Consider the following 13,887-nt stretch of genomic DNA (forward strand, 5'->3'; position numbering starts at 1 on the left):
AAAGGGCTTCCGCACCAGGCGCCGTACACCTCTTTTACAGAATTTCGAGCAGGGACTCCGCAGTCCCTCATGAATTTTTGTGCAAATCTGAATTGTGCCACTTCCATATTTGGTAGTACATTTGATATGTATATACAGTCTGAATTGTCATGCCATATGTCATCCAACTTTTTCATCATTGACGTAAGACATGCATCATAATTCTGCATAAAAAAAAACAAGAAAAATCTTGGTGTAAACTATGACTGAAAATTATGATTATCTAATTATGAAAGAGGTCTGCCAGTGAAGCACATCACAATCCCACCACTCCAGCTTCCAACTATGCAAACAGACTTCAGTACAGAAGTTCGAAGGCTTTGGTCTCTGCAGAAGTCTGTTTGGATGCAGTCAATGCTTCACAAAAGGCTGTTGCTACTTTTTATTATTTACCTTTGTGTTGTTATGATCTTGTAACAATACCGTTGGCTCCCTTCCTGGATAACATCAAAACTGATCAATAGAAGGTAACATCGCAGCTTCTTCAGAGCATCACTGTCGGTTTGGGGTTGTAAGCTGTTCACACAGAAGTTTAATTGCAGTCACATTGTTAAGTAATTCGAAGAAATTGGATTTCATAAAAAAAAAATAAAAATGAATGGATCGTTCCAATTTTTTGGAATAATCCATTTGGAATTTCCAATCCACCTCTTTCAGCACAGTAAGACCTATTATATGAATGTAGCCTAAGTTGACTAATTTAATCATCCCTTTAGTATATTACAATTTATAATCAGGTGTGCCCAACCTTATAAAAACATCTGAAACATGTTTGCTAGACTCTAACTCCAGTCAAGTTTGACAAACAAAGCCTTCAAGAAAGCCCCTCTAGTTTGATTAAATCAAGGTCTTTTTTAATATCATATAGCAGGGACATTTAAATCCACGTTTTGAGAACTTTTGAGGATTTTAAGACCTTTATCTTAGAAGTATGCAATAGTAAGAGTCTAAAATAAGAAAATCTGTATTTTTTTCTATTTTGTGAATGAATGTGCATTTTTGGTTTTTACAGAAGTAACGAAACAAAGCAAAGCCATGTCAGATTGACACACCTTCCAGTTTAGAATGAATAGGTATGTGTATTCAATGTTTTGATTGGTACTGTATACATAGGTTTGAATAATGACTTTGACGGATGTGTGAGTGCAAGGCAGAAACATTAAAGTTAACAAACTGTCTGTCTGACAAATGTGAATGAAGGCAGTGTTTCATTCTTCCCAAGAGTTCATCCAGCAGTAATTTTTATTCTCTCCAGACCTGTGCTGGAAGCTTTCCCAAAGGCTCTCTCGTGAACTAAGCTCAAATTCATCTTCTTTCACCCATCTGTGGGGAAGGATCTACTATAAAAGGCCTTTACAGTAGAGACCACCATCCATGCTTGCCTCTGTTTGTTATTCCAGGCGACTGCAGCGCCTGATAGCCCTCCAGCTATGGAGGGCAGCTTCAGTCAAGCTATGGCTCTCCGATTCCCCGCCACAAACCGTTCTCCGTGACTTAATCTGTCTGCTCTCTGACCCACACACCCACCCTGGTCTTTACCCACCCCACCTCTTTTTGCTCATTTACCCATGAGTCATCGCTGTGGTTTGGATTGGAGATCAAGAGATTGGAGACACATAAATGCATCTCGATACAATTCTGGAGTTAAGCCTGAGGTTTAGACGAAGCCTGGTACACAACTACTACAAAATGAACTGACTTAATGATGTGCCAAAATTGCCTTTCAGCCATTTCCTCAGTTGGTGCTAAAGGACAAGGGGAAAAAAGAGTGTAAAGTGTGGAACTCAAAGAAAGCCGAAGGCATCAACAAAGTGCGCTCCACCTTAAAGATGAGGCTAAAGTAGAAGGCTTAAAAGCTCCACAGATTAAGCAAATGTCTTCAGTGAGAAGGTTAAGAATGTTCATGTCAAAAACCAAGAATAAACTCTGCGTAAAACTTCAGACTATTAAACTGAACCAAGAAAAATAAAAAAAAGATAGCCACATGTTATCTCTGTTAATTACTTTTATAAAATACATTATATATATAGTGCAATGTTTTCACTACGATATAAAGTGGGAAATTAGTTTTTTTATTCCAAAATAAACCGATTAAGCATTTTTGTAAAACAGGTCCAGGCTTTAAGCAGGGCATTCTGTCACCCTGTTAGAATCCTCCAACCATTTCTGATAATCTTCTCATACAATCACATTTGAGTAAGTTGGTGTTTTCTTTGGACTGTTTGGGGACCACTGTGTTTTTTAGGCTTTTTTGTCTTTTATGTACGAAACATAGCCAGCTATCCATCCCCTTTTCAAGAAAACCATTCAGTCAAAAGCTGGGCTCTTTTCTAAAGGCAACACAACATTGACACATCTGGAGCTTTTTAGCACTGAAATCACAACCTTTTTCCAAATAAGTGGGAAGAATTTACTCAATTCACTTTGACTCAAACGGATCTCCTACAAGAAAGTATGCACTGTTTAGCAGAAGTCTTAGAACGTGAGATGTTAATTAAAACTGCAAAGAAGCTTCGGAGGGTCAACTAACACACAGGATGCAGTGACGTGCAAGAACATGATGCATGTTTTTGGCAATGTCATCTTTCCAGCTATTACATCTACACTTAGGTCTTGGTATGGCTGTGTCCAATAGTGCAGAATTTTCCTATAAATACATTGGAGGTTCCTGGGCTTCCATCATGCATTTCTGCCTTGATGTGGAGAAGCAACAACAGCCTTCCATCTATCCTTTCACGCTTTCCCACTTGTCCAATATTGGGTCGTGTGGACAGCAGCTCAGGGTTGGAAACCCAGGAGTTTGTCACTTCAGGAGCACTCTACAGGTCATTTTGGGGCTGTCCTGTGGTTTTACCCTAATCGAATGTGGCGGAAAAATCTGCAAAGGGAAGTGCCAAGAGGGAATACAAACCAGATGCCTTAGCTACCTCAACGTAAGACGCTGCCATGGCAGATGCCAACAATGTTTGGGGAGCAGCTCCCAAAAACCACATCTGCAATGGTGAGAGGACTAAGAAGGTCTTAATTGTGCAATTTGACATGAGTTTTGTTGGTTATTTCACTGAAAGAGAATATTCACAATAAACTCTAAACCTGAGGAAGGCCTGAAAGTAAAAAAGTTGATTACAAAAAGTTTTTAAGAAGATAAATATTTAAAAATATACAATCTGCCACACCATTTAATGATTAAGCATCTAACATTGGTCTTATGTGCATCCTTTGAAAATTTCATTCATTTTGCTCTAACATGATTTTCCTCCAAAGACATTCATTTGTATTTCTGTAATTAGGTGTAGGTTTTTGAGTCATATGTTAATTTTTTTACTAATTGGCTGTATTTTCCATCAACAGACTTAACGAACTGAGCAAATCAAATAACCAGCCACCTTACAGTTCCATAGTAAAATGTTTCATCTATAGCTAAAGCTGCTGGGGGTTAACGAAAGCCAGATCACAGTTAATCTCTGCTTGAGTCAGTCCTCATTATAAAGCAACAGGGGAGATATAGAGCAGACCTGAGCCCAAGAGTGGAGTCCTGTCGTCCACACGAGCTTGATATGAGAACATTGGAACTGACATGGCAAATACTGTTATTGCAGAAATTGCTGCTGCTCCAACTCCATTTGTTTTTGTATTGTAAAAATCAAAAAATGAGAAAACTGACAGAATAGCACACAGTTGGTTGAAAATAATAGGACCGTAACATAAATAGTGAATGATCTTGTAATTGCTTTTATTGATATACTAAAATTGTGAAAAACAGCATTTTTTTGAAACAACTCGTCTTCAGACACCAAAAAAGCCCTAACTTATTGCCAGACCCTAAAGGAAATACAAAAATAAAAGCAAATTTTGCATAATAGTTCCCCTTTAAGACGTGTCTCTAGTGCAACACACCAGTTTAAAGGATGAATTGCCACCACAGGATGCCATCAATTTATACAAAGTCAGAGTAATTGTGATTAATATTAATTAATCTTACTATTAATTATTCATTAATCATCATTGCTTTATAATCATTTACATAGGTGACAGATGAAAGCTGAAGGGCACTGGGCCTCAAGGACTGCAGTTTGACACCCTTGAAAAATATATCTGGAGTATTTGCATTTAACATGCAGAAGACTATGCCACTCATAAGCAGTATTTTTTTACAAGAATTTGTTTGCACTGCATTTTTGAAGTTGACTGAAACCATTTTAAAAACGTTAGGTTTTAACGGAGCAAATGCTAACGTTATCATTTCAGCAAAAACATATTGCATAACCAATTTGGTTTGTTGCATTTTGTATTTATTTTGTTTTTCCATGTTAGTTTATTCCTTTTCTTAGATTAGTTATTTTGTATTGTTGACTATTGGATTTGTTTTTTTATGTTTAGGATTTATGTATGTGATTGTTTAGATTATTTTATGGTTCCATCTTTGTGTTGCCATTTACTCCCGTTTCCCAGCTGCTAGTCATTTCCTCATCAGTCACATTTGCTTCTTTCCCAAGCTGTAGTCAGTTACTTGTAATCAGTGCTTTTGTCATCTCCACACCCTTCTCTGTATATTTATGCCCCCTCGACTCATTACTCACCACTGGTTCCTTCTGTTGCATCTCGTAACTTTCTATGGTCCCTATCAGGTCATTTATTTGGTATGCTTTTTCCCATTAAATAATGGTCCATATGACTATTCCACTTCTGCATCTGGATTTTGGTCCTACTCTTAGCTCGCTATTCATGTCAGTCGGTCAGTAGAATGTCAAGTGGCATCTCAAGCTGCATTTTCTTTTGAAATATATATTTTTTTAAATCACAATTTGCCATGAATAACACTGGGGTGACATTCCCCAGAAAAATCTAAAAATACGTGAATGTACAATTACTGAACTGTGAATAGAGCTCAATATCTATAAAAATTAACCTCAGTTGACTCTCCTGAAGGTTATTTTGATAGCTCTCCTTTCTTATGTTAATTTGAAGTTAGTTTGAAGCTAAATTTAGAGTTTTCAGACCCTCTAGAGCAGGGGTCTCAAACTCCAGTCCTCGAGGGCTGCAGTCCTGAAACTTTTAGATGTGCCTCTGCTGCACCACACCTGAATAGAATAATTAGGTCATTAGCAAGGCTCTGATCTACATGAGGAGGTAATTAAGCCATTTCATTCCAGTGTTTTGTACCTGTGGAACATCTAAAAACTGCAGGACAGCGGCCCTCGAGGACTGGAGTTTGACACCCCTGAACTAGAGGCTCTTTACTATAAAAATGACAGATTTATCAACTTTGTCCAGCAAAATGAACCAAGGAAATATGTATCAGTTTTACTCTTCAAATGAGGACGTGAGACTACATGAGACATGAATCTAAAATTTTCACTACATTTCTATTTTCCCATTCAAAACACTTTGAAAAATGTTTTAAAATACTTTTTTTACTATGACTTGTCTTTATGGCCAAATGGCTAACAGTGAGACTTATAAAAACTTAAATAGAAAAGAACAATTAAACATTAAAAACCTGAGGAAAAAAATGCAAAAGTCCGGAATTGTAAATATGCCACTTCTACAACATTTTTTCTCCCTGAGCATTTGTTGCAATAATGCAGATTATGTTATACGTGAATTAACTAATAGCATCATTTAGTAAGTTGGTAACACTGGCGGTAGCATCACCTGTTCCCTGAACTGGTATTGTCTTAAATATACCGCATAATTTTTAACCGTCTTTTTAGCTTACAGACACATCTGGACACAGGGCAGACCTTGGGGATCATTTTCAGATGGGGCAGTGAGTAACTGAGACCGGAAGAAAATTTTCATTTTATTATTCCAATGAGCAAAAGGGAATCTCAGATTCTGAATCTAAGTACGGTATTGGGAATAATAAAATAAAAGATTTTTATGACTGTTTTAATAGTGAACTACTTGCAGAATGATTGAAAGTCCACTTATATGATGTTTAAACACGGCAATTACTTTATTTCAGATGTCAGTGGAATAAAATATGGAAAAAAACAGAAATATGCTAAAAAATTCATGGAGTGAAAGACATTTTTACAAGGTGTCTGAATGGTAAGCACATAGTGTGTGTTTTGTTGGAAGTAGTGACAAGTAGTGACAAGAGTTCCATTCACTAAACTCTTTTGTGACATTTGTCACCAGCATACGGTTCGTCATCGTATTAAATTGGTGTGGATGTGGCATTTGGGTGATTCACTCATAAAGCAAAGCTGAACTCTGACAAAACACTTGGAAATCGAACAGTGGTATTCTGGTGCATCCAAATGTGGGTCCTTTGGGCCACATAAATCTCAGCTAGAACATCCTATTCTGTAAGCTTTGTGTTCTCTCTGCTGTCATGTCCTCTCTAACTGTAAGCCTGAAAGGTTGGAACTGCACGTTCACTTGTGTATAAAAGTGAAACGGAGAGAAGCAGATTATACAATGAGTGCTATGAAACGGAACATTGAATGAAATCATAAAGCATACAGCTAATTTAACGTCCAGTGAAGAGGTTATTAATGAATTCTGCAGAAAAAAAAACAAATATAGAAGAGCTAAATGATAACTTGTTTTTGCCAGATAGCTGCGTGAAACACAAGCTGAGTATATTTAAGCTTCTGGTGACTACAGCATGAATCACCTTAGGAACAGAATGTAGTTTAATGATGATCACAGGAAACAAGGTTCTGTTTTTTGGGGGGGGGTTTTGCCAAATAAAAACATTACATTTTACCAGGAAGAAAGTTTTAGAAATGCAAAGCAGTTGCAACACAAGAAAGAAAATATATATTTCGTTCAGAGTATTTGTCTTTTGTTTCCTCTAACTGAAAGTGAAAATTATCATCCATGCAGCAAATATTTAATAAAGTAGTTTGAAATTAACATCACTTTTTCAGCTTTGTGTTGCTTTTAACAATTTTAGAAATTCTTATGTCACTGTAGTTTTAAAGTGGGATTCTATTGTGATTATTAGACTGATTTATTTATGATGTAGCGTAATCTAAGTTGAACTTTGTTGCATGCATCAAATAATAACCAGAAAGCTGTGAAGAATCTCAGTTTCTGTTTCACAAAAGAAGTTCTTGGTGGTGCATTTCCACTATCCTCAAATTGTAAATTAAAGCCCAAACTACAGCATAGATAAACATCTGAAACATACAGTACATGACCGTAGCTTACAAATTCATAAATAGCAGTCTTATGAAACCACTATTCCATTTTTGACATTGGAGTTGTTTAAGAATGATAGAAATTCATTTAGGTTTAGTTAATGTGGCTTTTTACTATATGAAGACATTAAATTGCAGGAAGAATTGAAATATATTGTAATCAGCTGGCATAAAGTCCCTAGCAGTATTGGACATAGCTTAGCTTTCCCGTGAATGAAACAAACCTGTCCAAAGCATTTTGTAGCAGCCAGACAAGTTTACATGTACAGTACGTGTACATGTACAGTAATCCAATATTATTTGTTATTATTTTTTGGTAAGCTGAAACAGAGAATGTAATGGATGAACCGTTGTCTGCTGCCACATTTGTTTGCATTCCCACCATACTAAAACTTTCCCCCAAGTTTTTTTTGGAGCAGTAGCTACTTATGTGAGAATTTTTATCAATTAATAAATCAAATCTGGATCTTGGATGTTCAGCCAGCATGAAAATTGCATTTCAAACATGTGTCTGTTAATTCTGCAGTCACACATCTGAAAATGCGTGTTTTCTTTCTACCAATTTAATGATGTTAAAGTGTGACAAGCATGTGGAGAATACACAAATGCCATGCAGAAAGATCCCAGGCACCCAAGACCTTCTTGCTGTAAAACAGTGTCACTGACTGCACTGGGACAATGAATGCAAATGGTTCATTAAAATCTACTATTGACTATGCTTTATAATAAAGCTGCCTGCACTTAAAAAAAAGGTTTATTAAGTTGTCAAGTTACAAACACAAAATTAAGTTGGATAGAATTATTTCAATTACTTGTATCAACTGAGAAACTTTAAGTTGGAGTTGCACTTTGTGTTTTTCAGTGTATTATTTTTCACCAATAAGAAGAAATGATAATGTTTAGTATTTGCGGATTTGCCCCTGTTAATGTTTAATTTAACTGGCATCGCGTTGGTTCTAGAAAGCTCCAGGTAGTTGAATTATGTACGTTCACATGAATGTTAGTTATAGGGAACCAGTTTAGTAACTGGTGGGCGTGTATGGGGTGTTGGACCCATGACTCAGCCATCAGCAATGCTAATCTTCAAGGTGAATGAGTCATAACCTCCCTCTGCGGAGAGATGTGTCTTTCCAACGGATATTTGCTCCTGTGGTAAATATGTGCCTTACCTTAAGTACAAACACTGAACTGAGAATGTTCCTAAAGGCCCACATCACAGTTTGACAGATGAATGGATACAAGGTGTGAAATTACAGGTCGTTTATTTATACTTTCTTCAGTCTTTGTGTATTTCTTTGCTTTTCTTTTATGAAAAAATATGAATGCATTCAATACAGTTATGCAGAACTTACAAAAGGGTCATACCAGGTCATTATGAACTGCAGTCCTTGTTTTGGGACTCAAGGAAGAAAAATAAATACACATCAGCTTAAGAGATGTTTTCATTATAATTGTTTTATTAAGTATATGCATTGGTGTGAACCAGCATTTTACTTTGAGAAAAAAAATAAAATAAATCTGATTATTGGAATTTGGTATTTCTTAACATTTTGTTGGCAATGTTAAAAAGTTGGTATGCCACTCCTACCCTGGTATTACCAATCTCACACTGTACTACCACTTTATTACCATGTAGTTTTCAATGAATCTGCATTTATTACTTTTAGTAGGGTGTAATAGTACATATAATCAAACTGAATTGTCACAAAACAGATTTAGCTTGTGAGCACATGCAGTCAAAAGGTGAAAACGTCAACCACATGCAATTATTACTCTCATCCAAAAGAGAACATCCATGTGTGCTTTTCTTGCCTTTTGCTAAAGTGTGGATGAAATACATTGAAATATAGATTAAATTTAGTCTTTTTTCTTTTGATATTCTTATAAGGCAACAGATATATCATTCAGTAAATCAAGTGTTTTATTTGACAAGAGGCCTGTAGGGAAACTGGATAATTATTTTAAAGTTTTATCAATTTGAAATTGCCAGTTGACAAAATGTAGTGTAAAAAGTCTACATTGTTACAGCCTACTCCTTGAAATAATAGATGTCTACATGTTTGGAAGAGTTATTCTGCTCTTTAAGTATTAGACAAATTAGCATATGTAAAACTGATACATATTCCCATTAGTAAAATTATTCAGTTTTGTCTTTTTCAACCCATGATAAATTCTTACTGTTTACATCACCTAGTAAAATCAAATTTCACAGCTATGTAAAGCCCTGCAAATGTTTTTGGACTTGTGGAATGTCCTTATTATTGCTCTTCCTGTAAGGGAATATAACTGTCTAATAACAAGTTTTACATTTGAACCAGTCACTATTTTGCTAAGGGTCACATATATGTGTATGGTGAATAAACTATCAGTATTGTTTACAATGGCAGTGTGATAGAGAGCAGGACATATGTTTCAACAAGCCTTCGTTCCCCCAGTGAGCTGACTTAATGTGAACTTGAGTGTACCACAATGCTGCACAGAAAAACAGGAAGAGCGTAAACAAAGAGCAATGTGGGGACAAATGTGTTTTACGCATGGCATCGTAAAGTAAGATGTCACCGAGTAAGTAAGTTTAAATGAGGTGATGGTTTCTCTCCAAGAGGCTTAAAGGAAGAAGGATTTGCGATCCAGATGAATAAATAATACACCAAAAATTACTAGTTTGTTGAAAAATATAATTTGCCAAAGCAATTAATGATAAATTCTAGGTTGAATTCTTTTAAAATACCATGCAGTGAACTTGCTTCGAAGTGCTATCATAGGTTAGATCAGGAGGTTGATTCAGCATTATTGCATTCAAGAAAAGAAGTTGCACTAACATTCTGACATTATCACATACAACAGAACACAACTGAGAATATTATTTCCCAAGAGGCATTTTTTAATATGTTCTACCTGGTATCCCTGCTGTTTCTATGATTTGATAGTAATTTAATTTTAGCATTCTGTAGATTGCTCTAGCTTTCTATTGCTAAATACACAGACACCAACCTGTGTGCTGTTAGGATTCTAAGTAACACAACATAGCAAAGGAGAGTCAGGTCAAAGAAAGAGTTCACATTATTTTTTTAGATTCAAGGATTACTTATATTGAGCATAGCAATTTTCAAACTGTGGCACGGATGTCAGTAGACAATATATAAGGTCCACTAGTGTTGCAACCCAGACTTGCGCAATAAGGCAGACTACTACCTGACTCTAGATATTTAATCCTTAGAGGTTAAAAGGTTAAAAGGTTTTTCTAGTGGTCAGAAAAACTGGAAAAACAGAAAAACATTTCTTCTCCCCTTAGATGAGAAATTTTCATGCTTCCTGACATGAAGATAGAAGCTAAAATGATAAAGTGACATCAGGAGATCACTAGTAAAGAAAAATATATTTCCAAAAACAGCAAAAAACTTGTTACTATAGTGACTGTCATTGTAAATAGTCTGCTGTTTTATAATGCTCAAATATGTATGCACATTTTGTAAGAAGAGTTTTTACAATTATCCAACAGTTGCACATTCTTTTGAATTGGAGTACGGCGGTTAATTTTCTTCTGTTACACTTGTACATCTATGACTAACAGTCACATAGAATATCATAGAAGCCCAGCCTATTATTTTTATATATTCTTGGGAGTCCAATCGCTCCTTTTGAGAATCCAAATAATAACAGTGATTTATATATTTGACTTTATTTTATTGGAACAAAATAGAAATGCCTTTGGAGCTGGATTTTTGGTTTGTTGGAGGTGCAAATAAATTTGACATAAAACACATTTATTCTTTGTTCCCATGCAACAGACTGGCGACCTGTCCAGGGTGAACCCCACCTCTCACCCAGAACGTTAGCTAGAGATAGCACCAGCAACCCTCCCGACTCCACCAGGGACAAAGGTGTTAGAAAATGGATGGATGGATATTCTTTGTTCCAAACTACAACCTCCGTAACAAACGGAGAAACAAATACTCCAATGTCAGCGGACAACACATGCAGTCTTACAGCTCTGAAGAAAGACTTTGTGTAGCTTTCTTTCACGTGTGTATTTGTATTATCTTTGCTATTGTTGGCAACGGCAGTAATGACATGAAGTCAACGTATTTTGAGCCATAGTTTTCGTAGTAAAGTGCGGCTTATTGTTTTTCTACTCTACAAAATGCAGCAAAAAACATAAAATAAATGGAAAAATCTAATTCAGCCAAGTACATTTTGATTTTCCCATCTAGGAAAATGTTTTTCACCCGATATTAAGATGAAAACCACAAATTTAGAACTGTGTAGTGTTTCCATCTAAAAATTAAAAAAGAAAGGGTAATATTAAATATAGAAAGCATGGAAAACTCCACATCACAAAATAGCACTAGGTTCAGATCGTTCTCTGGGCAAACAGTAGATGTCAGTTGAAACTCCTGCTCCACCACATGCAAAGTATCTTTGGATAAGAGACTGGACGCCCAGATCCCACAGATCTCTGCATGTGTTTCCAAGGTTAGGTGAGTCAGGCTTGTCTGGTTTAATAGATTTAAATTGTGAAAGAACTTAAAAACAACTACATAAATGCCATCCACTCCCAATCTGCTCTGCAGCTGCTGCACATATGGAAACTCTTCCAATATTTTTGTCCTGCAGCATACATGTAGCTGCTGGTTGCACTTGAATAAATACAGTAGATAAACTACACACACACACCCATGCACGCACACACACACCCGACTATATATATGTATATATATATATATGTTTCATTGTCACCTGAAATAATAGCAGCTATTTTCACAACAGTACCGGTTATGTCTAAACAAGCCTGACTTAGAATTATGATGTGGGAATTTGATCATTATTGCGGTGAGGTGTATTTTGAAGTTTCACTCAGTTAATTAAATTTTTAAAAATGTTTTCATTTCCCAGCTCATTTGATTTATTTATTTATTTTTGTATTAATTTCTTTTAATTAATGATAAAATTATTGGATCTGCATGAAGGGCATAATTGATATACTTTCTGCAGACATGTTAAAAATCTTATCTAGCTGCATTTTTTTACATCACAAAAGGCGAAAATGAGCCGGAGTTCACACAAATGCTCCCTCACTCGGTGGTTTGGTTGACGCTGCAAAACAATAAAGATCAAGTGTTTACAGTCTGACTGGCTATTAACGCTCCTTCACACACGCTGAGAAACGTCCCTTTGAAATCTCCTCCCCTATACAGAGTTTGTTTCTTGTGTAAACTTTTTAATACATAGCACACAAGCTTTATCTAGTATTCATCTCCCTGCCCTTTGATGCAGCTTTAATCAATTAATGTGAAGTTTTATAGGCCTTTTGAGTATATTTTTTTGATGACATGTTTTATTATTGTACGAAATAATAACCCTAATGTAACACCAAACAGAGCTGGCTCATTTTATCTTCTATTTCCTTAATACAAGGGCAATTCCAGGCGGTTCTGAATATTTTATTAGAAATGTAAAGATACAAAAGGATGTTTACTGAATACGGTATACAAGCTGAAACATTCTCCCCCGAGTATCTTTAATGCATTTAATTTAAGGCAGCTTAACTTCAATATGTCTTTCTCTTTGAAGAAAAACTAAATCATTCTGTTCCAAACTACTGTACAAACTAAACACATGGGTTTTTGAAAAAAAAAAAAAAAAAAAATCTTGGAAACCTATTTAAATACATTTTTAGCAACGGGTACCTTTTTTTCAGTAGTTCCTTTATTTTGGTATGCTGGCCGACTGTACTATGACTGAGTACAAAATGGCTCTATATTATGATATATGTTTGATCTTAGTGTGGCTTTCACCAAATGACATTCAGACCTCTTATAAAGTACTAATCAACTGAGAGTTGTTATAATAGTAATGATCTGCCTGGTATATATTCTTGGCACATTTTGCCATATATAAAGATGAAAATTGAATAGTTTTGTAACATTAACATTTTCTGCGGTAAAACAAATTTTATATACAAAACAAGAACTGAACTAGTAGTTCAGTTGGCTTGGGGATATTTATTTGTGAAAAAAGAAAATGGTTTTAAAGTCTAGCCAGGCTGCATATTAATCACAAAAATAAATGGTGAGTAAATGCTAACAAAAGAATCTGAAATGTTATGAGTTTAAAGTTCAACTTCTCAAAGATATTATCTTTAATCATCTATAATGAAGCCATAAAGATGCAGTAATTTTTTGAACAGTGCTCAGACAAATTAGAAAGGAATATATTTTCTTCTTTTTTTAAAAAAAAAGGTCATTTTTGAATTGCGCTTAAGATTTCATTTTAACAGATGAAACAGGTCTAACAAAAAAACTTATTTCTGTCATACAACTGAAAGAAGCACACACCTCATAATTATGCTTGCACACCCAAATCTACCCAAAATGTTCCCACTGTACTGTTAGTACACACTAATATTCAACGCTCCAGTCTGGTTGCACTTACATATTTGATGTAATGTTTGACAAAAAGCATAACAAGTAGAACAAAACATCCAGTTTTCAAGGCCAGCAAGCCGGAATATGCATGTAGTGAAAGAAAACCACTGATAAATGTAACTACAGACACAAGTTGAAATTTGTGATACCCAAAGACGGAAAGAAAATACAGGAGCATGTTGTTGCATGCAGAAGTGACAGAAAGATCAAGTCAAAGTAATAACACCTGAAATAACATGTGTGCTGCTGCAGGTTTCACCTTGTTATAA

Source organism: Gambusia affinis, linkage group LG12 (genome assembly GCF_019740435.1).
Source record: "Gambusia affinis linkage group LG12, SWU_Gaff_1.0, whole genome shotgun sequence".
Lineage (NCBI taxonomy): Eukaryota > Metazoa > Chordata > Actinopteri > Cyprinodontiformes > Poeciliidae > Gambusia > Gambusia affinis.